This window comes from Rhineura floridana, chromosome 2 (genome assembly GCF_030035675.1).
Source record: "Rhineura floridana isolate rRhiFlo1 chromosome 2, rRhiFlo1.hap2, whole genome shotgun sequence".
NCBI classification, from domain to species: domain Eukaryota; kingdom Metazoa; phylum Chordata; class Lepidosauria; order Squamata; family Rhineuridae; genus Rhineura; species Rhineura floridana.
The window spans coordinates 81,749,956-81,777,391 of NC_084481.1; the positions used below are offsets into that span (position 1 = coordinate 81,749,956).

The following is a 27,436-nucleotide window of genomic DNA, read 5'->3' on the forward strand; positions in this document are numbered from 1 at the left end:
ACTGTACCTTGCCACTAACAAGGATTTCTAATTTCTAGTTTCTAATTTCCATGTGTGAGGGCAGTGTCAGGAACTGCTGCAGCTTGCACTGGAAACCTTTGGGTTGGTATGTGATTTCTGGGTGGTATACTGTTTGCCTATGCTAGACCAGGTGGGGGGGGAACCTCTGGCCTTCCAGATGTTGCTAAAGTACAACTCTCATCAGCCCCAGCAAGCATGGCCAAGGGCCAGGGATAATGGGAGTTGTAGTTCAGCAATATGTATTTATTTATTATTTATTCAATTTATTTATATACCGCATTTTCCACAAATACATATGTGCTCAAAGCGGCTCACACAAACAAACAGTCCAAATGCTTTAGCACAACAATACATAATAAAAAGTATAATCACTACAACATTAATATATATATACACACACACACACATCAAAGTATAAATGAGCATAAAGCTCAACAATAAAGCTAAAGCAAAAATATTTAAAAACTAACCCCCAAGCTGATCTAAAAATCTCTTCTATCCCCCTGACCTTTATGACTCAACCCAAAGGGCCAGAAAGTCTTCTGAAAGAAGCTGCGTTTGAAGGCTTCCATGGCTGGGGGACAGGGCAAGGCAGGTGGAAATAAATAAACTCCCCTGATGACAATGAATCTCTCTCCCCTCATTTGGGGGGCCAGAGGTTCCCCACATCTATCCTAAACTGTCCTCACCCATCCTAGTTGTTAGATTTTTCAGGATAAGAACTATAAGAGGGGTTTCTGGTCCGGTTAAGCCTTGCAACAGGGTCTTATTGAAATTTGGTGTATTCTTGAATCCTTTGGTCGTCCTTTAGCCTGACAAAATTATGTCATGGTTAAAAAGCATTTATCTGTTTAAAAAAGTGACACTGCTGAATTCTTAAAGAGTAAAAGAACGATTAATTCATTCTTTAAACTGTTGAGGACACTGGGAATTGTTAATGAACCACTTATGGCTCCCCCCCCAATGGCCAGAGTGAGTATTGTGCCTGATAGTGGAAAACTTAGACAATTGAATGTACTACTTAGTCATTCATAATCGAAATTCCATTTATCCTGTCTCTAATCCCATTTTTATGCAATTCTTTTACTTGCAAGGAATAAAAAGTAGGGGACAGTGACCTTCTGTGAAGGCTGACTGAAGGCCAGAGCTGAACTGGCATTTGAGCCCAGATGCAAGGCCTCAAATGTACCCATTTGTCTAAAAAGATTGCTCTCTTCCCCCTTCCTTTTTTGGGGGGGTCAAAGTTATTTTAAGTTTGAGGGCAAACTTGAGTTATGTTTGGGATAAATTCCTTAAAAACATCATTTAATGTAAAGTTGATAATCTGTTGTAATGAACTTCTGCCAATTCTTCTGCATCTCTATCTCAGAAGACCCATTGGTCATAACTAAGTCACTCATGGCCTACAATGCGTTCCCCCCAGCATTATTTCATCCTATCCCAGGTCATGTTTTACATGTGCAAAGTAATGCCCCTGGTTCAAATCTCCATTTAAGATTTCAGATAAAAGGACAGGAAAAGAACTCTGCTTGAGGTGCTGGAGAACAGTTGTAGGTATAACTAATTCTAGGCCAGGTGATCTGATTTCGCCTGATGGAAAATCCTTATGTCCCTTCAAGTCCAGCTGAACTAACTAGACTTGCCATAATGCAGGACTTGAGTTCATTCTGGCAACGTGTACTTTGTGAATCCCAGAGCCCAGACTGTATTAGGTCTGTTACTGATAATGTATGTAAATTTCTGTGCTCCAGTACTGCCTGACCAGACTGCCTGCTATCTCTCCTCTCTGTGGTTTGGGAAAGTGATTTAGCCAGTGGGAGAACCAAAAAGTAATCATATTAGCCTAGATGCCCTGCACCAGCATAATGCTGCACCTTGGATTTGTATATCTTCCATCCATCTCATTTCTATGCTGTCATTTCTGTGTGACATGTTAGCCCATTTATTCATTACAGTTACTTTTGAGGATAGCGATTTGCCCATTGCCAGCTGGTAAGATTCATGGCCTAATCAGGATTAGAACCCAGGTTCCCCCCTTGTTCAAAGTTCAGCATTCTGTCCGCTTCAGCACTTGAACTCTGATTGGCTCTTTACCAGCTATATTGGGCTGTATATGCCTTAACCCTTCTCCATGGTTGCAGCTGCTGGAAAAATCACAAAGATGCCAGGCCACTGCTTGCGACTCCTCATTCACTTTTCTCTGCATGCTCAGATTCTTTAATACTGGCCTGAAAGGCAGACTAGCACCTCATCTGCATGTCTGAATTAGTGCATAGTTAATGGTGTGAATATAACCCTTTGCAGATGTGGTTTAGACACATACTCCAGTGTATTTGAATGCAACAGACAGTGGAACAGCATATGCTTATTAAGACATCTGAAAACAGGGGAAACTGTTTTAGGGGGATTTTTAAAAAATACCATTCGCATCCTTGGCCTGCAATACACATTTTTATCAAACTGCTGGGAAATTTGTAAAGTGGAGGATATATTTTAGGTACATATAGCCTTCATGTGATTATCTGTGGTTGCTACAAAAGGCTCTTAATGATGTCTGCCAGCATTGCTTGCTGAAGCCCTTTACTCGAGGAGTAATCCTCTTCAATCGGATGGGGGATCAGCATTGAGATGCCTTTCCAGCTGAGTTGCAGAATCATTTTGAACCCTTTTTATTGGAGGCTAACTGGTTTATCACAAGCAAGCACCAGTTCAGCACTTTATCAGGAACTTGCTGTATCTCTTTTTGGAACACAGTTTGTTTACACAGCAGAATTGGACTGATACAGCAGAATTGGTGGAAAAATTGAAATTGAATCATAAAACTATATAAGGTCAGCAAGTATGCCTTAGATTTGGACTTCCTATTTCCAGCCAAATAAATAATGATCATGTAGCTGAAGAGGGATTTTGTTAATACGATAAGTGATGACTCCCTGAAGCTGTCTTGCTTAAGGAGCTGCAAGAAATAATGGCAGCACAAAATATCCAGATTTGATTCCTTTCACAGAGTCTAAGGGAAAATATTCATTGTTTGCTACACCCAGCTTTTAAGGATGTAGCATTTTTTCAAGAAAGGCTTGTTCTAAAGGAGATGAAAAGAAAATATGAACTGCAATCCTAAGAATATTATCAGTGGCAAGTCCCATTTATGTCAGTAGAATATACTAAACCATCATTCAGATCACATATATATGATCTGATACTAGCCCTAGCGCTGTGGCATTAAGATCTGTTGATGGGAAACCCCACTCCATTATTCTCGAATTGACTTGGAATAAGCCAAATGATTCCCCTCCCCAACAAAAAATTTGGAAATATCTTTACTTATTCCAAGTTGATTTAAGTAAAATTGGCATACCCAGCTTAAGCACTTGTCCAGCTTTTGTTAGGTATTTTCAGTGCACAAAAATGTAACGAAATACAAAATGTATATTTTCCTGATGAATTCATTGAAAAGTGGATATTTATATAAAAATACTCAAAAAAAATGCATGCCATGGGATGGAATAGAACTATGATTTTAAGCGAGACCAAAATTGGACAGAATTAGTTGCTCAACCCATCATTAGCCAGGTGCAGAAATAAGATTGCTGGAAGTGACAGGTCACCAGCCTATCCTTTCTTCCCAGTGTTGTCATCAGAATATCAGCGATGTTAAGTGATAGGGTGGTTTGGAACTCAGGGGTGGATGAGAGGGGCTGATTTCTTTTCTAGTTCAGATGGTGCTTGCATTGTATTGTATTTGAGATCAGCATTACAAGTTACCGAGATGTACTGTATGCTCCAAGCCAAAGGATGATGAAGCTTGGTGTCCTCTGTATAAGGGTCAGACATCTCCTTAAAGTCTCCACTTCCTTGAATCCTACCACACTGGTGTTTTTGCTCCTAAGCCCTGCAGCTTTCCTGCATAGGGCACAGTACATGTCTTAAGATAGGGAGGGGCCTCTCTTAATGCACTGGCATACCACTTCTGTGCCTTTTTGGTTCATATGCAACTTACAGGTCAGTATGTGTTTTTCCTGGTCCCTAGTCACCTGATATTTTCAAGAACAGATTTTTCCTGGGTAGTGGGCATATAAGATTTGCCACAGACATGGCGGGGATTTGGTGTAATGGCTGCTACCTGAATAATATGGACACTTCAGCAACATTTCTTTATTTTCTTGAAGCAAGAGAGAATTTTTCAAAGGAAGCAGGTTGTAGATGGACCATACTTAGGCTATTATATTCTCATTCCTCTTAAGCTTCTTGGTGGCAGTTCTCCTATACAAGCTGGTGAACTATTTCCGGATAAGAAAGCGGCCAGAGGCAGGCTTCCAAATGTGAAATACTAGGTTGCTAGACTGATGAAAAGACATATCTTTGGGTGTCACTTTAGTGGCACTGTCGTGGCAAAAGAAAAAGTGCTGTGTGAAGAACTGATTATAAGAGAAGAAAGAAAGAGGCATGTTGGCTGTCTGCTTGCTTTATGTGCAATCAGGCTCTTGAGAGACTTGTTAATCTGTAACACAGAGCAAGCTTGAATTCTCCCCCATCCATCATATTTTGTCTATATATGAATGTGATGGCTTGGTTGAGTTCTGACCTTGGACTGGGAACTTGAATTTGTTGCAGCTGGTTTATGTGGGCAGAGAACAGGAGGCAGAATCCTAATGTGGACAGAAGCTTTTGGAAGGTACGGAATCGGAAGCAAACTGAAACAACCCATTTTAAGCGAGTAAAAGAGCCAACCTTGTCCATCTCCTTGTCAAATAAATAGCTTTAATGGAATATCACATTCATAGTCGGTTTTGTATGGCTTGCTCTATTTCATATTTCTAAAAGTAGCTTTCATTTCTTTAAAAAAATCCCTAACACATTGCCAGTCAAACTGTAATTTAGATCATTTTAAATGTTAAACATATGAAAGGAAACGGGGGCCTGTGAAGTGGGATCGCTATGCAAACTGTATTTCATAGAGTGTGCTTTCTGGGGAAATAAATCGCAAATCAGCTTAATAACAAATCTCCGACTTGCAAGATGACAACCTGTGTGGAAGTGTGACCGCAGGTCTTCGCTGTAGCATGAATCTCATGCTTTTAGTCCTAGCAGGATTTATTATAAGAAATCACTAGAGAGGAAAACATTCTGGGTTATATGACATCCCTGTGATGAATGAATATCTCTTTCATGAATTAGAATCCTTCCTGTGTTGTAAGGTGTCATGGTGCCTGCTCTGAGGGAAGAACATAGAAGTTTCTCTGGTCTGAAATCAAGTTTGAAGCACAAGAGGTAAGCTATGATACTCATAAAATCAGCACCATCATTTAGTTGGGGAGTGGAGAATGTAGAAAAGTTTAATGTAGAAAACTTGTAACTTTTGCACAATCTATACTCAAATCTTTCTGTGTCCGTATTGCAAACCATCTGCTTCATGGGGCCACAGGGAAGATGAGGTGTCTGTGGGGCACAGAATCATAATAAAGTCAGGTCTTGCACATGTGTTAAGATTCCTCCAGAGACCTTACTGGCTGCTGCTTGTTCTGTCTCACCATCTATTGAAATCAATGGCCTGGAGATTCTGCTGCTTTTGGCACATAACATTTACCAATATGCAGGAGGAGTCTACTCATGGCAAAGTGATTGAACATAGCCTTTGCATGTATAAGGCCCCAGATTTAATCCCTGACACATCCAAATCTGTTGTTAATCATATCTTTGTTGTTTTTATAATGTTAGTATTTTTTAAAACATTTGATCATTATTTCACGAGCCTATTATTGCCCAACCCTTCTCATCATCATCTGCTAAATACTGCTTTGGTTCATCCCCTAACCTTCTAGATTCTTCTGGGCACTTCCTGTAATCTACCAGGTTCTGTTCGACTATCCCAGGGTTGTATCCAATCGAGTCACTGTGCAAGAGGAATGACCTCTCCTCCGCAACCAGACTCTCCCCTGTCCCTGCCCCCCATGTTCCCTGCGCACACACCCAAATCTATTCTGGGGACTTCCGCAACCCTTTGGAGCAGATGTGGGGCTGGTGTGGAGGGAGAGAAAGTTCTCTTGTGAGAGTGTAAGTTGTTCTGCTCACACAGTGACTTAGTTGGACTGAACCTCTAGACTTCAGAGTTCTGGTGTCACTTTCTGGTGCCACTAGGGAGGGGTGTCTGTTTTTGAAACCAAGAAGTGGCAACCCCTTCCTCCCATCGCCACTCACACCTACTCTTTATTCTTCCTTTTTATATATCTTTCCTTCTCTTCTGCTTATTCACTATTAATTTAATTCTATTACTTTTATATCATAATGAAGTATTACTTTTATATCAGTTGTATTAACATTTGTTGTAAGTAAGTTGGGTGCAAACAAAATAATCTAGTTTAATGCTGAGATTACAATGGCACCCTCTCAGAATTTTAAAGGCTCCTAGTATTTTTAAGCTGTGTTTGGATGGTACTTATTCTGGTAGCCAAATGTTACTCTTGGCATATTTATGAGTTTTCATTTACATTTCCTTTGTGTTCTCATTAGCAGAAACAGTATTAATAAATTGAGTTGCTAACAGGTCATCATTTTTACCAATAGGAGATGTTATTAACAAACTTGATGAAATATTTGAAAGTGCAATAATTTATAAAGTGTGTTCCATCCCCCTTAAGCATTGCCTGTAATTGTCTCATTTATAGTGTGTGTAACTTTTGGCACAATTTTGTAACAATAAATGCCACTGATCTCTAATTTGTTTCCTCAAAGCCTATTATCCTCAAAGATATTTTACCCTCCAATAGCACACTGTATATGTATGTGTGCATATTTTCAAGCAGTGTTGTGGAGTTGCAATGTTAATGAGTACCACTAGTAATTTCTCATTGTGTAAAAACGTCTTCTGGATGTGTTTACTTTAAAATTATTATTACTAATTATCTTGGGCTGGATCCATTTGTTGAATGTTTCCCTTGTGGTCTCCTGCATACTCCTACCCTCAGCCTCTCCAGCCCTCACTTCCCCCAAAGTTCCCCCTGGGAACTGTAGTTTGTTAAGGGTGCTTGGAATGATAGCTGTATGTGGGGTAAACTACAGTTCTCAGGATTCTTGGGGGGGAGTCATGTGCTTCGAGTGAGTGGTGTGTATGCATGGTGTGTATGCAGCCATAGTCTTCCTGATCTCCGGGGTGTGTATGTATTCTTGATTATTCTTTGGTCCTGCTTCCTGGTTTGTTCCCCAGTCATGCCTCCTAGTTTGGCCTTCACTCCTGGCTTGGTTTGTGGTCCTGAGTCCTGGTGTGTTCTTTGTTCCTGCCTTTTGCTTTGCTCTTCAGTCCTGATTGCTGCCTTTTCTTACCGCTTCTTGTTCCCAGGTCCTGCCCCACCTCAGACTGATACCCTGATAGCCAGCCACAGATAAATAGTTATGGGGGCATTCTTGGGAAGGCTAGGATGTAACTTCAAGGGATCTGACATTCAGGATGGGATTGAATAACAGAATCATGAGAGTTGCCAGGATCATGTGGGTACTGCTCACATTGGTGAATCTAACAAAGAAGTTATATTGACCCCCACATGATCTTGGTGAAACCACATAACTCTGTCACACAAACATTATTGTTGTTTATTACTTCCTTGAGAACATTGACCTAAGGAAGATTACAAATAGATAAAATAAAGATATATGCTGCATTACCAATGCAATGTAGGAGCCAGCCGTGAGGAAGTGGCAAGAATACTGCTTTGGCAATGAATGAATTAAGCCAGAGTTATTACTGCTGTAAAGAGAGTTGCCACAGTCTCGCTTCAAGGGAAATAATATCATAGGAAAATATAATATTTATTGTTACCCGTATATATGAGGCTTCTGTGCAGAGAGGTTGAAAGGTTATTCCTGTGAAAAATTTTAAGCACTCCACATTTCCTCCCTCCCTCCCTGCTGTTGCTCCTCCTGCTCTCCTGCAAGAATCTATCCTGATTACTGGCTTTCCTTATCACTTCTGGTTCCAAAGTATCTCGCAATACATAAAATATTCACAATAAACAATAAAACAATACATGCCAAAACAAATAGAGACATTTTAGTAAGCATTTCATTTTAATATAATACATAATATCAACACAACATTGCATAGGGGGACTTAGCATGTCCCAGCTGCCTAATCCTTCCCTATCTTAGAGATGGTCTTACATTTCCCTACTGAAGTCAATTTTAAAAGACTAGGTCGCAGTGATCTTATGGTACTCTGTACTTTAGCTGTTTTTGTGCATGCTATTATCTTTTCCCCTCCCTACCGCCCAGTGTCTTGTTGAATTGTTAGGCAATTCTCAGCAGTCTGGTTAAATGTTCTGGTTATATTACTGAAGCAATTATCATCTGAGATTCTCCAGAGGGCTCATGTTTTATTGTTAATGGAAGGTACTTGACATTGGCAAGAAAGGATTTTAGTGGCAAGGCATAACATTGGTCACCCAGGGTTGAATTTATTGCTTAGGTACAGTGCAGTGTGTTGTGCATTGCGGATGTTGACATCTCTAAATACATAGCTGTTTAATACACAGTTTTGGGCCAATGGTGTTAAAAACGAACATGCAAGATTCAGAGGGAATAACAATATTATTGGCTGCTAACTAAAGGCAAAAGGCAAACTGAACCCAGGCCTTCAGGGTTTGGCCACTAAAATTTCCATCCCTGCATAGCTTCCTAATATTAATGGTGTATATTGATGAGACATTGTGGAATGCTGCTGTCCTGGATTTGTGTGATACTGCTCCCTTAAGTATATGTGTATGTATATATGTTTAGTCTGGCTGAAATGGCACTGGCCATGCCACATCAGATGTGATAGACTCATTCAATAATCCGATTAAATCCACCAGAAATTAGTGATGAATTTGCATATGTTTCGGTGGAGAGGGAAAGATGGGCATTAACATACACCCAAGATTTAAATTAAGATGTATATTGAACATGGTTTGAGAGCCAGTGTGGTGTAGTGGTTAAGGTGTTGGACTAGGACCTGGGAGACCAGGGTTTGAATCTCCACACAGCCATGAAGGTGACTGGGTGACCTTGGGCCAGTCACTGCCTCTCAGCCTCAGAGGAAGGCAATGGTAAACCCCCTCTGAATACTGCTTACCATGAAAACCCCATTCATAGGGTCACCATAAGTCGGGATCGACTTGAAGGCAGTCCATTATTGAAAATGGTTTGTATCAGTTGGATCACTAAGGCTTGGTCAACTTACCTTGACCTAGCTCCGTGTAGCTGAAACTAAACCTCATTCTAAGTAGTTTAGCTGCTGCTATGTGTGTATGTCCAGTTGCATCCTGTCTAAAACTAAACCTTAATCTAAGTAGCCTAGCTGTTGCTATCTGCGTATGTTCAGTTGAATCCTGATGCATACAAGGAGTAAGATGTCCTGATTTTATCTTGTGGAACCCCACCCTTAAAATTTTAATCCTGTTATTGGACTGAAGTTCATATACTGTGAACATACATTTATTCATGCACATTTTGGACTGACTTTTCATATACTCTTCCTTTTACAGCAGGGGTGGGGAACCTGTGGACCTCCAGATGTTCCTGGACTACAACTCTCATAATCCCTGATGATTTGCCATGGTGGCTGGGGCTGATGGGAGCTGGAGTCCAACATCATCTGAATACAGATTCCCTACTTCTGTTTTACAGCTGCTTTGTCCATGCCAGTGTGGTGTAGTGGTTAAGGTGTTGGTCTATGACCTGGGAGACCAGGGTTTGAATCTCCATACAGCCATGAAGCTCACTGGGTGACCTTGGGCCAGTCACTGCCTCTCAGCCTCAGAGGAAGGCAATGGTAAATCTCCTCTGAATACCACTTACCATGAACACCCTATTCAGAGGGTCGCCATAAGTCGCAGTTGACTTGAAGGCAGTCCATACATACCATTGTCCATGCCAGTGGAGTGAGCAATAGTATAATTTGCCAACAGTAAACATTTCTCAGCAAAACACAAGGGAGCAAGTCTTTCTGCAAATTCAGTTCTCTACCTTCCTGATCAGAGTCCCTTCCTGATGCTACAATGAAGTTCATGTTTGTCTGGAGCTGCACAGGCCAGGTAACATATAGCTGATTCCATTTTGAAAACCCTTAAAAATAGCTTGGGACCAAAGGAGCTTTTGGAACCATGTGAGATTTGGGCATCCTGTCTGATATCCCAGTTTTTCCAGGCAGTGAAAAAAGTGTTTGCCTAAGAAATTTTTTATTTTTCTGCTTGTTATCCTTCTTGTCAGCTTTAAAAGTATATTCCTCTCTTTATATTTAAATACCTTGCAAAATTTACATGTACACTCTGATTTTATTTATTAATTTATACATACATAAAATAAAAAGATCTCTGTATCGCTATTCACATGGGATATCAGAGTGATGTACAATATAATTAAGATATTAAAACAAATCTGATCAGAATATACAGGCAAAAATCACATTATAAGCACAGGAAATGGAGTAACCGAGCTAGCAATCCACAGATCCTGGGGTGAATAGAATAATTGCAAACTGAAGCACATTACTGGAGGTGCCTGTTGGCTCTCTGAGGGCATCAGAGATGAGGCACTACCAGGAGGGGCTCCTAAAAATTTATTTATTATTTATTACATGTATATACCGCCCCATAGCCGAAGCTCTCTGGGCAGTTTACAGCAATTGAAAACATTAATAACAAATATACCAATTTTTAAAACACAAAAAACAATTTAAAAAAAGTTAAAAACAATCTAAGAAGATCTTAATGTATGGGCAAGTTGGTATAGGGGAAGGTATTCTTTTAGATAACAGAGTCCCAAATTGATTATATCCTTACAAGTCAATAACAGAAAAACTTGGTTTGCTAGCAAATTGGCAACCCATGCAGTTCCTTCAGAAGAGGTGTTACATGCATGTGGTAGGGTAGGGTGTACCAGTTGCAGCTTCTGAACCAAGTCTAAGGGCAGCCCCACATAGAGTGTATTGCAGCAATCTGGTCTTGGTTTCTAATGTTTGGGTCACTGTGACCAAGCTATCCCATAGCTCACATACCAAGCAAAGCTGGTAAAGGAGACTCCTAGCAACTGTTACTCCTGGTCCTCCAGTAACAACTCCAGAGCAACCCCAAACTATGTACCTGTTCTTTGGGGAGAGTGCAATCCATCCAGAAGAGGCAATGCACCTAGTTCTTGACCTCAGAACCGCTCACCTACAGGCCCTCCGTCTTGCTGGGATTCAGTTTCAGTTATACCAAGGATGGGGAGCCTATGCCCCTTCCGTATGTTGCTAGACTCCAATTCCCGTCAGCCCCAGACACCATAGCCAATGATCAGGGATGATGTGAGTTGTAATGCAGCGACATCTGAAAGGCCACAGGTTCTCCACCCTGGCTTTAAAGCATTGGACTTCCCACATTGTATCGGGATTCTCCTTCCTGCCTATTTCTGTGACATTATCTGTATCATTGGAGAATTTGCTCCAGCCCTACTGTTGAGAAGAGGGCATTTATCCTGTTACTGAATGCTTTTGAAGATGCATTATGTTGCTGAAAGTTTAATGATGTTATTAGGGACTGCTTCCTTGGTAGCCTCTGCCAGAGGCATAATATTAGCATGGTTAGTATCTTGGTTTGAATTGAATTGCTCTTGTATTGCTCTTCTAAACCTTGTAGGGCTATTCCGGCCCCCATTTGCCGTATTTAGCAAAGTGACCCAGCCATTTTCACTTTTGCATAGGAACCTTCCCTAACCGGGTGCCCTCCAGATCTTTTGGACTAAAACTCCCATAAGCCTCAACCAGCATGGCCACAGATGGGTGAGCGCCAGTCATTCTCATCCCCAAGCACTGTCAGCTTGTTTATTGTTGTAAGTTTAGACTGCACAGACCATAGAATTCTAATGAGGGAGGATTGTGGTTTTTATTTTCTGGCTTTTATTCGTCATGGTATCAAGTCCATCATTTCTGTGTGAGTTGCCAAGTAATATTTTCAAAAAGATGACCTGTCTTGATGTAGAGTTTCCCAGTGTTGGAAACTATCAAATCGCCCATGTGAATAGTTTCAGTTGCTAAAATGTTCCACCCAGAGCTTGGAAAAGTTACTTTTTTGAACTACAGCTCCCATCAGCCTAATCCAGTGGCCATGTTGCCTAGGGCTGATGGGAGTTGTAGTTCAAAAAAGTAACTTTTCCAAGCTCTGGTTCCACCTTGTTTCTAGTCCAGACTTTCCATTTTTCAGCTCCTCCTTACTAATCCTAATTATGTTTGGGCTTATGTACACACTAGGACTGAAAGTTGAAGTTGTATCTAAGCAATTGCATCTTCTGTAATAGTCATGTAGTACTGGTTTGTAATTTTTAAAATGTTTTTAAGCAACCCATTTGGGATTTGTATTCAGAATGGAGATGGAGTTATATGTCCAACACTAAGAAATAAAAGCCTAGTTCAGGGAACTCTGGGGATTTGTACCTGGCCCCTATCATGTCCCTGTTGCCTGCCCTGCTGCCCTCCACAATATGGAGAATGAAGATCTGCAGTGGAGAACCTGCTGTGTCTGTGTGTGTCTGTACATGGTTTAGAACCCTGATTGTGCAGTGGGGAGCCCACACACATAGAACAGGCTTCCTGCTGCAGAACTTCACTCTCCATATTGTGTAAATGCTGATGGCACCAGTCACCTTTGGTGGGGAGGAAAGACTTATCTGGAATCATTATCCTCTTCCACCTCGCAAATAGGTATTCAAAACTCAGAGCACCAACCTTTTGGCAGTCTGCATGTCATACTAGAGCACCACTAACAAACCCCAATGGGTAAGAGCCCAGGAAGCTGCCCTATACTGTGAAAGGCCATTGGTTTATCTAGCTCGGTATTGTCTGGCAGTGACTCTCCAGGATTTCAGGTAGGAGTCTTTCCCAGCCATACCTGGCGGTGCCTAGAATTGAATTTGGGATCTTCTATATGCAAAGCAAGTGCTCTCCCACTGAGCTGTGACCTGTTCTCCAGCCTTTCTACAGAAGCCTTCTGTGTGCATAGGACTCAAAATGTGAAGAAGATCCACAGGGATTTACCCCCTACTGTAGCAGAGCTTGAAAGAATAACATTCCTATCCTCTTATTTGCATTTCAGCTCATAAGAGAAGAAGTGAAGTCTCCTCCTTTTGAGGAGAGAGCTTGTTTGCCTGCCAGGAGAGGAAAAACCCACAGGTTTTTAGCTGAAGAAGAAAAAAGGTGTATTGTTTGCTTTTTGTAAACAGTAGTAGCTGTTGTTAGCAAGCCACCAGCCTTTAGATAATGCTGAAGTAGTGTTTCCCTTGTAGGTGAAGTATCTGCACCTGCTCTTCTTCATTTACATTGTTCACTGTAGGTGTGTTTGGAGTTACTTGCAAACATGCTTTGAGAGAGGACAACTTGCATACCTGTTTAATTCAGATAGCATAGAAGGCTATTCACCTTCTAATACCAATCAGGCAAGCATCTGTAGCAGAATAAGCAGCAAATTTGTTTGGTGTCCTCGTAGTCCAATTCAGCTGTCTTTATTGGAATGCTTTCTATTGTTGTACTTCTGGAAGATTTGTTTATTTTTGGGATTTATATCGTGTCTTTCGTGTAAGCCTCAAGACATTTACAAAAATCACATAATAAAAACAAAAACAGAACACTAAAACCAGTAACAAATTACAAGATAGACCAGCAGGTTAAAGGAATAGAGGTGAGTTGATTAATAAAAATCCATAAAGAGGAGGACAGACCATTAAAAGGGAAATAAACAATTTTTAATCTCTTGAGCACGTTGAGAAGTGTGAAATTTATTAACTTCTTAACCACCCTTCATCACAAGATTCTAGGACGCTGTACAAATGCATGAATAAAATTAATTCACACAACTTAGGAATACAATTTAAAACAAGAAATAAACATTACAAAGTTCAACTAAGTTTTGGTTCAAAGCCAAAAAAAGAATAAAGACAATTCCCCAAAACACAATCTAAAGTGCTTCGACAAATATGAAGGTCTTCACCTGGGGCCAAAAGCTTGTAATGTCAGTGCCAGTCACACATCCTTAGGAAGGGCATTCCAAAGTCAGGGTGCTACCACAGAAAAGGTCTTCTCCTTTGTAGAAGCATCTCTGCCCCTACTAATGAAGGTATTTGGAGCAGGACCTCTGCAGAAGACCTTGAAATGGGCAGGCTAGTATGGGAATAGACCCTCTTTCATATATTTGAGTCCCAGGCTATTTAGGGTTTAAAGGTAAGCACCAACACCTTAAATTGGGATCAAAAACAAATGGGCAGCCAATATAGATATTTAAAAATAGATGTAATGTGAATAACTCTGTATCCATTAAACCTCTAGCAGTTTTGCACTTCCAGCAGCTTCCAGGCCATCTTTGAGGGCAGACCCATCTATAACCCATTATAATAGTCCTGCCAGGATGTTACCAGAGCATGGAACACTGACTTGGCTATCCCTGTTCAGGAACAATCATAGTTGGTGAAGCTGCAAAGCTGGTAAAAGGCAGACATTTCTGGATTAAGGAATACTCACAACTATGTACCTATCTCTCAGGGGAAGTGCACTCCTGTCCAAAGCAAGATGAACACCAGTTTCCCAGACCCAAAAACCATGTACATTAGCCTCCATCTTGTCATGATTAATTGGATTTACCATTTCCAGAGATGATTTAAAGTTGCCAGATTGCCCTGGGTGTCTAGAATAGTGTATTGTAAAACAGAAATCCGTAAAGCAAGTTAAAAGATGTGTATCTGCCACATTGCACTCCTTAAGATATGTATAGGAGTTTTTAAACCTGCAAAGGAAATCCTTATGTTTGCAACCATATTTAGGTTTTGGCAGGAACAGTCTCCCAGGTAAAGATAGTCTTTGGGTTTGCATCTGTGAGTGTGAGTGTATGTCCTTGGTACATGTGTACGTTATTAATGAGATATTTCACATTTCCCCAGGAACTTGTATTAAAGTGGTCTGTCTGTGTTATTTCTGTAATCGAGGCTAGCCACAAGTACACACATAGACACAGAGTATAATGTACATGGCACAAGGAAACAAGCACCTGGGCATTTTTAGTCATAGTCAAGAATATGATGCTTCAGCCACTTCGGCTTCATTTAGCCATCATGGTCATCTGTGCATCTCAGCTCTTGTGTCCATTTGCTTCTCCTGCTTAGCTATGTGTTAGTGAAAGTATGGAATTTGGTCCCACAGGAGGCAGTGATGATCGTCACCAACTTGCATGGCTTTAAAAGAGGATTAGATAAATGTATGGAGAATAAGGCTATCAATGTCTGGTAGCCATGATGGCTGTTCTGTCCTTCCACGGTTGGAGGCAGTATGCTTCTGAATATCAGTTGCTGGAAACCGCAAGAAGAGCTCTGTTGCGCTCAGATCCTGGTTGACCACTGTGGGAACGGGATACTGGACTAGATGGGCCATGGGCCTGATCCAGCAGGGCTCTTCTTATGTTCTTATGTGTTACGCTGTAAACAGTTTTCTTCATCAGAGGGGGGTGTGTGTGTGTGTGTGTGTGTGTGTGTGAGAGAGAGAGAGAGAGAGAGAGAGAGGGAGAGAGAGAGAGAGAGAGATGGTATTCACCTTAATCCATGGAACACTCCAACTTGCACAAGGGGATTTCTCCGCTTCTCATCCCCCCGGGTGTGCCTCACACCATTTCCAGTGTGCTCCAGGGAGTTGTGGGGAAACCCAAAACAGTTTTAGGGGGCATATGAGGTGGATAGGGGAGGAGAGAGAACATTCTTTTGTGCAAGGAAAAATTTGTCTGCTGACAGAACATATGACTTAGCATTACACTTAATACAGTCCCATATCTCGAGGTTCACCAGTGGGTTGTTCTGGATCGCATTTAAAAACAATTTCACATGCTTTTGTTGTAAGATAACACTGCAAAGTTTTTCTAGACAGATTTTGGTGTTTTTAAAAGGCATCATTGTTTATTTTATTTATAGTCACTTTCCCTTTTTCTTTTATTTGGAAATCTTTTTAGATTTGGAAAGGCAAGGCTGTAGTTTTTTGTGGTGTCATTTCAGTATCTATTTAGAGTAGCTAAATTTGGAGCCAAGATAACAAAAAAAATGCTTTTGTCAATGTTTCTATTCTGTCCTGGCACTTAACCCAAAAATGATGGGGTGTGGAATGCGAAAACTCAGCACTGGGAAAGTCTTGGTGGCTGACCAGCTCTTTTCTCACAGCCACCCTGACCTCACACACATTCTTGAGTTAATTGCTTCATGGCAAGCACTCTCCTGACAAGTGTAGAAACATGCTGAGGAACCAGCCAACTCGAAAACTCTTCCACTTACTTTGTGGCTGCTGTGAGATAATGCCCTTTAAACTACAAATCAATTTCTCAAACTGTCCCTTCAGATATCTCTTACATCATGAATTAAAAGGAAGATGAATTATCTGAATTCATCTGAATTCACATGAAAATGAAGAGAATTATCAAACTCTTGCTGGAATGGAGAAATCCACTTGGCCAAGCTGTTCTCTCCCTGATGCCTGGAAATATTCAATCATTTCCCAAACAGCAGTCAGCAGATTTGTTCATTTTCCCTCTTATTCCTGCATATAGCCTACTATATATTGCCCACATTTGCATGCAACATTAAGCCATGTGGGGGAACCTTGGGCCCTTCAGATGTTGCTGAACTACAGTTCCCATCATCATGACTATTGACCATGCTTGCTACGGCTGATGGAAGCTGTAATTCAACATCTGGAGGATCAAATGTTCTCCATCCCTGAGATAAGCCAAATCATGGCTTAATGTGACTGTGTTGGCTCCTGAGGAAGACATTGCAGCTGCTTTGCTCCTCCAGGATCTTCTAGTTTAGGGTGGCACAACAGTTAAGTCTAAGCTTTGGCTTGGTGTGTTGTCTGAACCTGGAATCTCTCCTTCTTAACAACATTCTGTGGCCAAGGTTTGTTCTTGGCTATAGATCATAATTAAGGACAAAACAGCTTAACCATAATTCTAGTTCTGATGATGTGATAACCACTCACCATATGCTCAGAGGCACAAGTTACCAAATTCGTCCAAGCTACACAGCGAGTGGATTAGACTGTGAAAGACCAACCCAAATTGTGTTTGCATTTTGACAAATTTGTAGGGCAGTCCAATATCTCAAAGAGGAGGTCAGGTCTCCTGGTCCCCTGGTGCATTCACTATAGCTGCCCAGTTTCCCTGCTTTTTAAAGTTTGATAGAAATATCTGTTGGCTATAGGTATGTTCCTAAACCGCAAGGGTTTTTGCCTATTAGTGAATACATTTATTTAGATGAAGAGCAGTGTATTTGGGTGGGGGAGAGAAAAGCCTGCTTGTAATCCTAAATATCAGTTCAAACTAGACATAACACACAATCACATACAGATTTTGTCTGGCTCAAAAAAACCAAAACAGAACCAGCCACAAAACAGCCTCTGGATGTTGCCACTCTGGGCTCCTACTGGGAACAAGGGTGGGATATAAATGAATGAATGAATGAATGAATTACAGCAGAGGAATAGCAGGGGAAGGGTGGATTAACTCTTTTTTCAGCTCAAAATCTCCCAGCTGCTTTTTCTTCTTGGGTGGGGGAATGCAGGTAACTTTATCCTTTCCTCCACAGGAACAGAAATAGCTAGAGGAACTCATAACCTGTTGAGGGCTAGAATGGGAATTACACACCACTGCATGTAATGTCTAGCTTAATTACACAAAACATAAAAGTTACCGTTAAGATCACCTATTTTTATGAAGAACCTTTCCAAGGAATGGCACTGTTCCTTGCTGTGTATTATGGTACAGTTCCAGGCTATACACTCCTTTACGAGTTTTTAAGGAGAAAGCAGTTACCATGTACCAGTTGCAAAGTGGTGACTGTCCCAACCAGTGACTATGGATTGTAGCTACTGGCCAGAGACTGGGGACTAATTATAAGTTATATAACCTCCGAAGAGATCTGCTGTTAAGTGGGGTGGTGGTGGCCTAAGTACAGCTGAGATTTGCTGGAACCTAGAAGTCCAGGACCTAGAAGTTTTACAAGACAAAAATTGTGGCTCAAGCCTAAGGTTCCATTGCTGCTTGTCAGTTCTGGCCTGACCTCTTTCCAACTCTTGACCATTAAATGGCTATTACTATTTCTTGTCTCAGGCACATCATTTCTGGTACAGATAAGAAGACATTGAGGAAAATGACACACAAATCCATATTTTTTTTAAACTAAGTGTACAAACTTTCAATTTTCAGTTGAGCGATAATTTCAAGTGCTTCAGGTTGGACTATTTCCATTTCAGCTTCTGTTTTCAGATGTTAAGGAGTGCTGTCCAAAATTGAAACATTCACTTTGTGGGTCCATCTGTGGTACCAGAGCAATGCCTTTATAACACTGGCAGAACTTTATAGTTTGTGATGCTGTGATGGTACAGCAGTCAGTATGTCCCATTTTAAGTATTTATTAGTTCCAGCATTCCTTGAGATTAGGTTTGTTAGAGGACTTCTGCTACAGTGTTGAGAAACCATCTGGCTTAGCCATATAGGAATTGGAAAATGGTCTGCCTCTAATTGTAGGCTAGCCCCACCTGAAATGTCAGGCGAGTTGACCAGATGGCTGGTGAAATGGCTGGCTGTTTGCTTACCTCCAAAAGCAGATAGACCACATGGCCTATTCTGGATAGTGGGATACAGGGGGCTTTCATTCCAGGCTCACCAAATATAAATGCGACATTAATGCCCCTTTTATTGTTACTGTTGAGTTCAAGAGACCATAAGGTAACTCCCATGCTCCCAGTGGAGAAAAAATGCTGTAAATACTACAGTTATGCCTCTTAATACCTTTGGGATAAATAGTACATTAAAAATTAGCCAAAGCTCTGCAGCTGAAAGAATTCCCCTTAAAGACTGAGAAGAAAGAAAAGCTTCAGAGATACAAGCTGACTAGTCAACCAAACATTGTCCTCTCCATTTCACATTCAAAATTAGAATTCTTGCTGACAGATGAACTTCTGAATGACTGACATTTTAAGGTGCTGTTCTTAAGCTGTTCAACCTTATATCCCTGGTTGGTCATATTTTTTTCATTGAACAGAGCTTGAAGGATCAAGAACATTAGTCCTGTCCACTTTTTCGGTCCTGCATTGACGGCGAGATACAGGGAAAAATTTCTTTATGTGTTCTCCTCAGAGTGAACAGCAACAGATTTCTATCAGAGTGAAACCATTCTGCTGTCTGATTCCTTTTGTCTTTTGGCGGGTTTGAACAATATCTTCCAAGTTATCTGGCCCACTTTGTGGGGCAGAGTGTCAGCAGGCTTGTTCTCCCCACCTCTGCCTTCCACATTGGGATGTGTTCAGAGTCAACCAACATCAGTTGCATGTTCGATTTCACAGAAAATATTGGAGAATTGACTGCATGATTGATTTGTGTGCGTAGGCTATCTGGGTGGTAGGGGCAGAGAAGGGCACGCATGCCCCCATTCTGTGACACTCAAAAATATTGTGTGAACTAACCTGACATCTCAGGGGAGCTGAGATGCATATGGGGTTTTGGCAGAGCCTCTCTTGCTGTTCACATTTGGCAAGGGGCGGGCAGGGGACAGAGGGAACCAAGGGGTGGTTCCTCCAGAAGGAACTGTACGTTACATCCAACATGGGACTGCTGCTGAGAATAAGGTCACTATATTTAAGTTCGTCATAGCATGTAGGATCATTTGCTTGGTGTCATAGCACTATCACGTTGTGTACTTTCCTGCCTCCCACTCCCTCCACAACATTGGCTTTCAGTGTCGGGAGCAACAAAATGCACAATGTGATGATACAACATGAGGTAAGATTGTATTGGGAGAGGTACAGAACTCAACATCGGGTGCTGTGTTTAGCAGCACCACCATGTTGTTTAATAATGGGTAGTTCCACCCTGGGTTTGTGGCTTCATGCAGAAGAAAAAGGCTCCGATACATAATGGAGATGGTTGGGATTGGGAGCTGTCCCAGGAGCAGAAGAAAGAGCTCTCAAGCACGACCAGATTGAGCCAGTTTTCCAGAGCCTTGATAGATGCTTCAAACATGTCTGCTTCCTTTTAATAAAAGTATACTCTTATGTATAGAAATTTACCTACAGTTATTGTAAGGAAGTGGCATTAGCATCAGCCAGGTGCCAAAAAGATGTGTGCTTGTTTAGTCTAAACTCATGCAGGCACACCACATTACAGGCAAGTGCATTTACCAACTTGCATTTAGAGAACCTGTCACGTTTGTTTCAGCCTTCAAGTGAAAGGCTATGCAAGTAATTGGCAAAAGAGGCAGGTGCATGCTTGGGGGCACAGTGAGCTAATGGGAGACTGTTTAGGAGTGAAAGTGGAGGGGAGCTGTGAATGGAAAGCAGGAGTTCAGGTAGGGGAAGGTTCTTCAAAGTCCCCAAACACTTTGGAGTTAAAAACAGACCTCCTTATCCCTGAAGCAGTGGTAGCTCAGAAATTTTGCCATAATTGCATTTCTCCGAGAATAATCTTGGTGTGGGTGTGAGTGCCTTTAAACGTGACTGGAGAACTAGGAATTATATATGACTCTGTTTTTTGGGGACTGGGAATTATATATGACTCCAGGGTGGTTTTTTCCCCCCTGATTAATAATAAAATTAATCCTGAGTATAGTTCTTAGAAGCTGCTTAGGCACTAATTGGGCACGTTATTATCAATCTGTTCTTTACCCAATCTGTGGTTGCCAGGTCTACAGACAGCAGTTTCACACATAAGTGGCTTCTGTGCATAAAACCTCAGCACCTGTTTTAGGCACCTTAATGGCTGTTGACACAGAAGTGCTTGTACAATCAGAGACAGCAACTGAAACCCAAAAAGGTGTCGAGGGGGAGGGGAAAAGTCCACCACAGTAATGTTGACCATGAAGGCAGAGGGAAGCCTGACACAATCTTCTGGGGCAAAATACTATGTTGTCTTCTGTTTTATTAATGTCTGTGTGTACCTTTGGTGTGAATCTTCAGCTTTATTCTTAGGAGACACACTGAGTACTCGTCACCACCACTACTACTGCTGCTACTATTTCTTCTTGCAGCCCATGGCACCCATTTTGTGCTAGCACCTAAGGCACTTTTACAAAGGTACGACTATTGGCAGATTTTTTTTACCCCCTCCCAAAGTACTATATATATATTTCACTTTCCCTCCACTTTGGTTATCTTTTTAGACTGACAGCTGTCTCTAACAATCATTCATAGAATCATAGAATAGTAGAGTTGGAAGGGGACTATAAGGCCATCAAGTCCAACCCTCTGCTCAATGCAGGAATCCAAATCAAAGCATTCCCGACAGATGGCTGTCCAGATGCCTCTTGAATGCCTCCAGTGTCGGAGAGCCCACTATCTTTCTAGGTAATTGGTTCCATTGTCGTATGGCTCAAACAGTTACAAAGTTTTTCCTGATGTCCAGTTGAAATCTGGCTTCCTGCAACTTGAGCCCATTATTCCATGTCCTGCACTCTGGGATGATTGAGAAGACATCCCAGCCCTCCTCTGTGTGACAACCTTTCATGTACTATCATATCTCCCCTCAGTCTTCTCTTCTCCAGGCTAAACATTGCCCAGTTCTTTCAATCTCTCCTCATAGGGCTTGGTTTCTAGTCCCCTGATCATCCTTGATGCCCTCCTCTGAACCTGTTTCAGTTTGTCTGCATCCTTCTTGAAGTGCGGAGACCAGAACTGGACACAGTATTCAAGATGAGGCCTAACCAGTGCTAAATAGAGGGGAACTAGTACTTCACCCGATTTGGAGCTATACTTCTGTTAATGCAGCCTAATATAGCATTTGCCTTTTTTGCAGCCACATTCTTTCTATTGTTTATACCGTTTTGATCCCTTAGTTTTTTTCCTCTCCGCAGTGTATTTAGGAGAATAGCTGGTGATTAAGAATATTTACAGGATCTTTTTCCTGCTACCTGATCCCTGGTTTGCCCCACTTTAATAAAAGTTATGTGAAATTAGCTCAAGAGAAGTAATGAAATGGAAATGGACTGCCTTCAAGTCGATCCCGACTTATGGCTACCCTATGAATAGGGTTTTCATGGTAAGAGTTATTCAGAGGGGGTTTACCATTGCTTCCCTCTGGGGTTAGTCCTCCCCAGCTGGCTAGGGCCTGTTCAGCTTGCCACAGCTGCACAAGCCAGCCCCTTCCTTGTCCGCAACTGCCAGCTGGGGGGCAACTGGGCTCCTTGGGACTATGCAGCTTGCCCACAGGTGGCAGGGCACGTAATTCCTCAGCCACTCACTGTGGGGGTGATTTTTAGCTGGCCCTTGACACGCAGGAGCCAAGAGCGGGGATTTGAACTCACAGACTCTGGACTCCCAGCCATGCTGTCCTCCCCAGGGACCCACTTACCATGTTGGACTTCAGTGTTGTGCTAACATGGCCAGGAGTCTTTGAGCGGTGAGTCTACCCTCAAACAATTGTATTTTCTGCGCTTCAGAACTAGAGTATGGAGAAGAGAATTTAAATAATAATAATAATTCAAAGTGTTGTGATACTTTAGTTTTTTAAAAAGTACAGTAATTAAAAAAAAGAATTTGTGATTCAAATGAAGATTTCATGTTATTAAGCTAGGCTTTAGCGGCTGTTAGTAAATGTGAGGTTTTTAATAAATGATGAATGTAGATTATAATGTTGCGGAAAAGAGAGAGAATTTTTATTAAATTTGACACATTCAGCATCCTCCCTCCAACTGTGTTGCTGGAATAGACTTTTAGCTGGGCACATCACAGGCATGGATGATGTGGCCCAGTTTTAATTAATGATGCAGTTGAGCTGCAGGAGAGGGATTATGTCATTAACCAAGATAGATGATTTGATCAGAGGCTCTGCTGCACACCAAACTCCAAACCTGCTGCCCATCTAAATTACCCGTGAGTTAATGTTTGATAAGCACAATGCAGACTTTTCTCCTTTTCGCTGGCAGTCCCTCAAGCTGCCTGTGGGGTTCTATTATCATAGGTCCTCATCTCCATATGTATATGACTATACATGCACGCTGTTAGGATTCCGACGTACACATCTAACAGGAATGTGGCACCTTTAGCCAAGAGGCAATGGTATGCCACACAGAAACTAGTATTTCCAGGAGGTGGATTAGTAATGAGAGAATAAGACAGAGTTTAGAGTACTTGAATGTGCAGTTAATTACAAAAATGGACAGAATAAGTATATGGACTGCATTCAGATGGAACCAGCAACTATTTGCTTAAGTCTCTAGAGAAGGTAGGAGGGCAGAAAAAGCAAGATAAAGCAGTGTGGGAGTGATTGAGGAAAACTAGATGGGGGACTAACACTAAATAAGGAGTGTTATTTGATGGAAGCCAAACAGATATGTGGGCAGATGAATCAGGTTAGAGCAAGAAGCCAAAATGTAAATAATGCCTTTTCTGAGGGGTCGCAGGTAATTTAGAATTAGAGGCAAAAGAGTGAGAGCACTGGAGAGGGAAAAGATTTCAGAGTATGAATATTACGGATCCTGAGGCAAAGAGGTTAAAAGAGAACCGTAGGCCATCGTTTGCATTGGAGAAGCAGGGTCATGTGAGTTATTCCTTATGGTTTGAGATGGCTAAGGCACTTGAGCTTTTGGAAGACAGCATGTAGTCTAGGAACGTCCAAGAAAATGGTTGTGATGGAGGAGATTAGGCCTGGTAAAGCCTTCACACCCATCAGCCTCAGCCAGCTTGGCTGATGATTAGGGATTGTGGGAACTGTCGTTCAGTAGCCTCTGAAGGGTTGCAGGTTCTCCTGTCCTTGTTATATGCAAAGATGTTCAGCATCTGGGCTAATGTTAACCAGCCTAAACACAATTATACCTGAAAGGGAGAGATGGGATGGGTAGGAATGGGTGAAAGAATACTGAGGGTTCCAAGGGTAGCTGTTACAAGCTACAGGGCATCCAACAAATACACTTACCTAGTTATTACTAGGTACTACTGGACGTTATTACTAAGCCTATAGGGAGAACACATTAAAAAGCTAACAAGACAAAGGTCAAGTTAAATCTGACCTTCTGTTAACTTACTGTGCTAGTAGTTTTCTTTGATTCTTGGTGACCTAGAGAAAAATGGAGGAATAGAATGACACCCCCAACTCTTCATTGGAGGCATTACTGCAGTTATGATGGCACAGTGCTTGAAAACATTGTTGCAGTGGGTACCTAGTGGGCGGGGGCAACTGCCCTATCATCTCTCTGATTTAAAACATAGACGTAGCAAAGTAATTTATTTTGCTGCTCTTTATTATACCTGATTGATGACTGCAGGCACTCATTAGAGAGTGGACTGAGGAAAATATAATGCTCTTCACCATTTTATGTACTTGCAGTTTAGTCCTTCAACAGGCATACTAACCCTACCTCATTTCTCTGACTTATTGGCACCATGGGCTTTCTGTTTGGAGGATTTACTCAGGCAGATGTTAAAGAGAATCCCTGAGTTATAGAACTTGGAGATACAACAGCCTGGAGCTGATTTCAGCTTTCAGCTTCCTCATTGGAATCCATTACAGCAGGTTCTCATGGCAGGTGCTCATATAATTCAGTGTTTGATTTCCAATACAAAATGCTGATTGTCCATTTACGAAGGCAAGGGTATTCAACTCTTAAACCTACTTAAAAGCAGCATTTGGATTTTAACAATTTTTATATTAGCTTTGAAGCCATCAGCCATATGCAGCAAATAATCTTTGCCAAGATTTCATCTCCTGGGATAGTCAAGATACTGGACGCATTGGGGCAATCATAAGCTGAGATATGAATGAACCTTGTGGTCCACATGCAGTTGCTTTCCTCTTCCTCTTTGCGTGAGCTAGTGAACAAGCCAGGAAGCCTTCAGTTAACTACAGTTTCTGGGCCAGTTAATGGCTTCAGAACCACTTCAGATTATGGCTTTATATCCTGACTTGTTCCGAGACTATTAATCATAGTTTTGTGGTTTGGAAGAAACAGGCCACTATAGTTAACTGAAGACTTCCTGGCTTGCTTGTCCTCTTGCGTGAAGGCGGGAAGAGAAGTGGCTGCATTCTGGGGGCACAAGTTCCATTCATATCTCAGCTGATTGAGTTGTGATATCATCATCTGAATGTGACCACTTGCCTTTCGTTATATGTATTAATCCCCCCTCCCCTGCATAATTGTAGTTTCATACTGAAAAACTTTCAGACAAAGATGCCTTTCAAAGCATCCTGGGCTATTCAGTGTGCCCTCATAATATGAAATTAGAAATGCTCCAAAGGTACAATAGAACCCTATGTTCAACCCCTTTTGCAAGATGGGAAAAGGGAAGCTTTGTTCCCAATGTCCTACTACACAGAGAGAATTGAAAGACAAGAACTTTATTCTAGTTCATATTCACCAGTACCTGTACACTTGTCTTTCCTCCCCATTCCCGGTCAAGAGTGCTGTTTATAAGGTCTCTAGATCCCCAAATTTCAGACCTGCCTTCTGGGGTTCTTATTTTGAAGACTTCAGCATTTTAAGTCTTACTGCAAAATCTGCATCTTGATGGAAGTGACTTCTCAGAATATTTGGATAAATGACCTAGAAGAACTGTGTGGAAATCACCTGACCCACTCAACCCCTTTACAATATTAATAATAAATAGGCTATTTTCCAGGTCTCTCGTAATTGATGGGATTCATTACACCTTAATATACCTGCTTTTCTTTAATCTTATCTGTAATTACTATCGTATTGCAGTAGCAAAGCTGTAATGGAAATTGAAATGAGTCTTAGTTCCTAGACCTCTATTTTTGGCTGCTTTTAGATTTTTTTTCTCTTGGATAAAAGTCTTGGAGCAAGAGAGGACCATTTTCTAGTGATTTATTTATTTTATTACATTTATACCCTGCCTTTCTTTCATCAAGGAATAGTAGTATAGTGGCAAATTGAGAAGTGCAGGGTCCCTTTGTGAGTCATGCCACGCCTCCCACTGCCACTCCTTGTAAGGCTATACCATTGACACTATTGGGGACTGCATAATTGGCTTGGAAAGCTACAGCAATAAAGAAAAAAACCCATGATGTTGTATGGAAGCTTCACCCTCTCATCTCAGTCCTCATAGATGGATCCCTTCCCATTTGATTCACCAGCACACATAGATTAACCAAACCTCTTGTATACTCCCTTAGCCGCAAAATTACCCATTGGCCTTCCACAAGATCATCATCTCCCCCCCCCCCGAACAACACTCACCAGCCAAGTACTGTGGCCTGCAAGTACTTCACAACCTGCATTTTTGTAATTGCATATAGACAGCAAATAGGAGTTTTGTAAAGTCTCTGACAAACCACCCTGCATTTTTGGTCACAGACTTCATAGGGCAGCCTGCCTTTGTCAGATGAGACTACTACTGGTAACTTTTATTTTATTTTATTTTTGGAGACAACGCTTTCTCAGTATATTAAAGAAAGAAGTTAAGCAAGTCTAGGAAGATAGATAGGAAAACAGGAAATTGCCTTATACTGAGTCCATCTTGCTCAGTATTGTCTGCACTGACTGGCAGCAGCAATCCAGGGTTTCAGGCAAGAGTCTCTTCCAGCCCTACCTGGAGATGCCAGGAATTCAGCCTGTGATCTTCTGCATGCAAAGCAGATGCTCTGCCACTGAGCTACGGCCCTTCCCCATTTAAAGCCTATTTTCATGAATGAATTTTTAAAAAAAGCATATTGTGATTTGGGAAGCTCATTTGTTGAAAGATCCTTCCATGCCTTCTCCACCCCAGGGTTATGTACCTAGAATAATAAAATGACCTTAACTCACTTGCATTCTTTAACTATCATTCTTTAACTATCATTCTTCTTATCTCTAATCCTGTCATACAATCCAGCCAAAGAAAGAATTTTAACAACCCATTTTATCAAGATAAGTCTGCTATAGTATCATGCAACCCAATCATTTGCATGTTTACTCATTTGCATGTTTACTGTGATCAGTGAAGCTTACTTCCCAGTAAACCAAGTTAGCTTTAACATGTTGGTGTTGTTGAATTCCTGTCTGAGAAAATTGCTTCTTTGTTCACTCCTCCTACAGCAGCAGCATCCATTCCATACAGGGAGCAGATTAAGGCTGCAATCCAATACATGTCTACTCAGAAGTAAGCTCCATTGGGTTCAATTAAACTTACTCCCAGGTAAGTGTATATTGGATTGCAACTTAAGTTTGCTAACGAGAGAGAGAGAGAGAGAGAGAGAATTTTGTCTGGGCACAATTTGGACGGAGAAAGGAAGACATTGCTTTAAATAATCTGTTGCTCACATAACAAACCGAGGAAAGAAGCACCCATTTTCCTTCTGCGTTTGCAAATTATAATGCTTTGCGTCAGGAATACTTTCAGATGCATGGGGGGGAGGGAATCGGAGGGGGGAGAAGGCGGGAAGATCTCACTAACTTTTTTTTTCAG

The 27,436-nt window shown here is 41.4% G+C and overlaps 1 protein-coding gene across 14 annotated transcripts in view; it reads left to right on the plus strand.

The window, feature by feature from the left end:
- SEMA5B (semaphorin 5B) overlaps positions 1-27,436 on the plus strand; it is a 585,589-nt gene that overhangs the window by 206,807 nt on the left and 351,346 nt on the right. For 2 of the 14 annotated variants that reach the window (XM_061609092.1, XM_061609100.1), the window contains exon 3: positions 5,200-5,292. The exons of 10 other annotated variants lie outside the window; for them this stretch is intronic. The gene's annotated coding sequence lies outside the window, so the exon portion shown is untranslated. The remainder of the gene's footprint in view (positions 1-5,199; positions 5,293-27,436) is intronic. 2 more of the 14 variants (XM_061609093.1, XM_061609101.1) reach the window with 1 other exon arrangement.